A 5,381-nucleotide genomic window follows, 5' to 3' on the forward strand; every position below is an offset into this window, starting at 1 on the left:
TTATGGTCGGAGACATTAACGAGGACCAACTTATTGACTTCACGCGTCTAAAACAATCACTGGCACTATTTAATTTACGTAATAAGATTACAAATGCAACCAGAGTCACGGCTAACACTTCTACCTTACTTGATCCAATAGTTGTATCTAATACTCTTAATGTGCTCGATAGCGAGATTATGCCCGTCTGTTCTTCCATTAGTGATCACCATGCAACGGCCGTACATTTTAAAGTTGAATCAGTTATCAGCAAACCGACCATGAGACATGTTTGGCTATATAAACGTGCAGACTTCAATCGTTTAAATGCTTTAATTGATAGCGAAAACTGGAACTTCATTAACCATACGAACATATACGAAGCAACTTTATTGTTTACGAACAAATTACTTGAAACAATGAAATTGAGTATCCCATTTAAACATGTCACAGTGCGTCCTAACGATAAACCCTGGTATGATTCCATGATACGTTATTTTACGCGGAAACGCGATCTTCTCAAATCCCAAGCGATAAAACACCCGTCTGCAAACAATTGGTCTAAATTCAAGCATGTTCGCAATAGAGTCAACAATATGATTAAACATGCTAAAGAACAATTTTTCTCAAATATTGAAACTACTATAAACGACTTACAGGCGTCTAACTCTAAGCAATACTGGAAGCTCTTAAAACAACTCATTCGCTCACATTCTCATTCTGATATGATACCGCCCTTAAAAACCATTGATCCTGATGGAAATGTAAATAATTATATGTCTAACGAAGAAAAGACAAATTGTCTTAATAATTATTTCGTTTCAATATCAAAGCTTGACACGTCGTCATGAGTTCTACCTGACTCTAGTGTTTTTGCGTTTAATTGCTTAGACGAAGTTTCAATTAATGAATCTGAAATAAAAGATATAATTAAGATTTTATTTACTCATAAAGCGGTTGGTGAAGATTTAATCAGTCATTTAGTTCTTAAGCGTACGTGTTCGTCAATAGCAAAACCACATTTCTTGCTCTTTAACAAATCACTACAAGAATGCACATTTCCTGCACTGTGGAAGAAAGCAATGGTCATGCCCTTTTTTAAGAAAGGAGAGGCAAATACACCCTCGAATTATCGTCCCATCTCACTTTAAAGCTGCCTTAGTAAATTAATGGAGAGTGTTGTTTACAAGCATCTGTATAACCACTTTGTTTCGCATAACCTTATACATTGTAAGCAGTCGGTATTTCTTAGAGGTCACTCTACTCTCTTCCAGCTTATTGATATTTTCGATCAAATAGCTCGTTCTCTTGACGATAAAACAGTTACTTGTATGGTTTTTTGTGATATTTCCAAGGCATTTGATCGCGTATGGCATCAAGGCCTCTTATTCAAACTTAAAGAAAATGGGATCAGAGGTAATTTGTTAAAATGGATTGAGAGTTATTTATCTAACCGAACTCAAAAAGTATTTGTCAGATCCTCTATGCCCAATGTGTTGCAAGTAAAAGCTGGCGTTCCTCAAGGCTCAGTCTTTGGTCCGTTATTTTTTCTAATTTACGTTAACGACATCCAATTTAAGTGATCTTGAGGGTAAAGTGAATCATGATTTACATCAGATAAACGTGTGGGCCAAAAGATGGCTAGTCGACTTCAATCCACAGATAACGGAAGCAATTTTATTTACAACCCAATTTTTTTTCGATTACCTCAACTTTTTTTGGATAACATTCCGGTTAATTTTGTTGAAAGTCATAAACATATTGGTCTAACTTTTGGACATGACGGCAAATGGCATGATCATATTAATAACATTCTGAAATCGGCATCGAAAGTACAGTAGAGTTAGCGCTTGTGTTCCGCAAGGTTGCGATTAATAGCGATTGTGTTTTTAACCGTTTTAAACCGTTTTTAAGCGTTTGTTTTGCGTTTGTTTGCGCTTATTCCATTGCGCATGCGTAGCGATGAAAATGCGGGGCTTATGTGCACTATAGACGAGTTAATTGTTATTGTTTACATTCGGGATTTTTCGCGCATGCGCACTGCCCGGTTGGCAAAAAGATCAACATCCTGCATGGAAAAGCATGGCGCGCATTGATAGTAGCTGTTATTATGAGCATTATTTGACGTTAATAGAGGCAGATAGACAACGTTATCAACAAAAATTGACGGTAGATGGCCATCTTATCAAAGATCCATACACGATTTCATCCGATTGTTGGCAAGAAAACTGTTGTCAGTGGCCAAATGTCCAGTACGGTGATGTGTGGAACTACCTCGTACATACACCAGGGCAATATACACAAGAAGCCATGAAATCATACAAATCTCTGGACGGCTACAATTATTTTGTATCGGGACACGTGCAGAAAATACTGTACCACGACGTTCCCGAGACCTCTGTGTGTATTCTGACTGCCAAAGTTGTACCCTCTCAGAAAGTACGACAAGAAGCAGTGGCACCATCCCTGGCTTCTTGTGAAGAAGCAAACTGGCAACATAGTTGCTGCTCATTGCACATGCAAAGCAGGGTAAATTGTGTTTCTGTAATCTTATGATGCATTGTTTTATCACATCAAAATGTATTTCTTTGACATTTATATGTCAATGTAAAATTACACATTAGTGAATTAATAAGTAAATGTAGTAAACTTACATTTAGTAGAGAAAATGCTAAATAAACATTTACATGTTTCAGAGCTGGTGAGACATGCAGCCATATTGCTGCTGTCCTGTTCAATGTGGAAGCTGCCATTAAACTGGGGTACACTTATCCAGCAAAGACGAGCCAGGCTAACCAGTGGAATCGATGCTTTCGTGAGAAGGTTGGTGTCAAATATTATATTATCGAAATCTCCTTGTACAGCAGACTAATCGTTTATTCTTTGTTTATTTGAAGAATGAACATGATTTTGGGTTATGAATGAATAATATGATATTTAATTTCAGTAACTTACTAAATATATGGACATAAATTGATAAAATAACAACAGGGTATTATCATAGCCTATTGTGAGTATAGTCATAAATTGATAATAATGAAACAACAACCAACACATAAATTTGAAATGTTAATATTTGCTGAATTTCAGGTGACAGGTCAACCACTTTCAGAAATAAGCTTCCACAAGTCAAAGCATGGCAAAACTCGCAAAACGAGACCACGACAACAACCAGCTGTGGTTGTGACGATTGACGAGGAAGAGGCATTAGTGCGGCTGAAAAAAGTATGCCCAGATGCTTGCGTATTCTTAAAGGATTACTCGGATACGGACACAGCATCAGATGACGAGGACATGCCACCAGTATGATATACAACTTATTTGTTGTAAACAAAAAATTATGTCAATATCTGCTAATTTCACACATAAAAGTAGGAAATGATAAAAAAAATTAACATGAATATAATATAGTTGCACTAGTGCTTTCCTTTGAATCATAGTTTTTTTATACATTTATTTGAATTCTGACACTTACGTTTAAATGTATTACTTAAACGTGGATTAAACACGGAAGACAAACAAACCCTAATATCTGACTTACTTTCCGAAATGTTTATACAAAATTAAATGTGAATCAAAGAGTAAACTGATCCGAGGTATAAATAGTAAATATAACAAGGTTTATTATGTTTTGTTGAACGCTAGTTATTTTTTTTTTCAGATCCTTGTTAGGGAACACAAGCTCAGTAAGGAGAAACTGTCGGCAGAAGAAGTAACGCGGGAATGCCAGTACATCATGGCTGACTTCAAAGTAACGCCAATGCAGGCCAGTAACCTTGAAAACATGACTAGAGGCCAGGCTCAAAGCATTTTGTGGCAGAGGCAACGTGTGGGGCGCATTACATCATCTGTGTGCCATGACGTTAAGACCCTGAAAGAGTCGACAAACCCTACCAGGTTACTGGATAAGCTGATGAAAAGGGAACAGTACAACCTTAGCATTATGGACAATATCCAGTATGGGGTACACAACGAGAAAAAGGCCAGAGACATGTACGAGAAGTTGGCATCGAGGGAACATGACAACTTGGTTGTGAAAGACAGTGGTCTCGTCATTGATGTAACATTCCCACTGTTTGCTGCTTCCCCAGACGGTGTAAGAACTTGCTCATGCCATGGAGACGGTTTGATAGAAATCAAATGCTGTGCTTCCCACAGAGATATGGAAGTGTCTGAAATTCCAAATGTGGACAAGAACTTCTACCTCGAGCCCGTAACCTTGAAGTTGAGGGAATCGCACAGGTACTACACGCAAATACAATTCCAGATGTTTGTCTGCAATAAAGAGTTCTGTGACTTTGTTGTGTACACTGACAAAGGTATTTTTTACCAGACCATATATTATAGCCCTGAATTTGTCAAGCCATTAATTGACAAGTGCCTAATCTTTGCATTTGAACATCTTCTTCCAGAGATCATATTTAAGAAAGTGGATGACGAGTGTGCTCTGGAGAGTAGAAATGCAACATAGACTGTCGAAAAGGGGAACTTTGAATACTTGTGTTATCTGTTTATATGCAGTTTTTACACTAGTATTCTGTTGGTTAATATAAAAAATGTATAATAGTGGCAGGTATCCCTGCATGTAAATCTTTTATAGCGTTGTAAACTTAAAAAAATTAATTACCTTGGTTAAAATATAATGCTGTTTCGTTATATAGAAAATTAAGTAACTTGACAATTGTTCAATTATTCTGTCTGCAGATATAAAGCATTTATTTCTGTACTGTTATATCTAATTACTAAGTTCAGTAGCCTGCTTTAACTTTGTAAAAATAAACATGTAAAAGGATTAAAAAGTAAATAATAAAATCATTTATTGCATAGAAACATTGTTTTATTTCACAATACACATTGCAACTGGTAACAGGACTGTAATTAAACATTCAAACAGGTAAAACTGGTATTAAGAAACATCAATAAATACCCAAGAACTACTAACCTTGAAATAATAATTGCATTTTTGAGCTAGGAAAGTAGAAATCATGTCAGAACAATCCAATAAAACAAAACCACATTCAATAAATACACATGTAATGAAGATATCATTTGATTATATCAACATATAAAATTAAACAGTGAAATAAATAGTTGATAAATAAATGGTAATACATAGTATATGCTCAAGCATTGAGATCATTCTTTTAACTTCTTTCTGCAATGTCCACGCAGAAATATATCGCATAATAATTTCAAACAATATCGCTTTCTCTTTTGCTTTAAATAAGAAGTCATTCTTAAGAGTTGGTCAGTATTGTACATATATACATTTAAGCAGCATTTTATCAGCCTAGGTACATTAAGCAGCATTTTATCAGCCTAAATAACAAAGTACCTCACTTCACAAGCTTTGGCTTGATATTGGTCAGAGCACCACATATAACCAAAATGCCATTCGCGTG

The sequence above is a fragment of the Dreissena polymorpha genome, chromosome 4 (assembly GCF_020536995.1).
Source record: "Dreissena polymorpha isolate Duluth1 chromosome 4, UMN_Dpol_1.0, whole genome shotgun sequence".
Lineage (NCBI taxonomy): Eukaryota > Metazoa > Mollusca > Bivalvia > Myida > Dreissenidae > Dreissena > Dreissena polymorpha.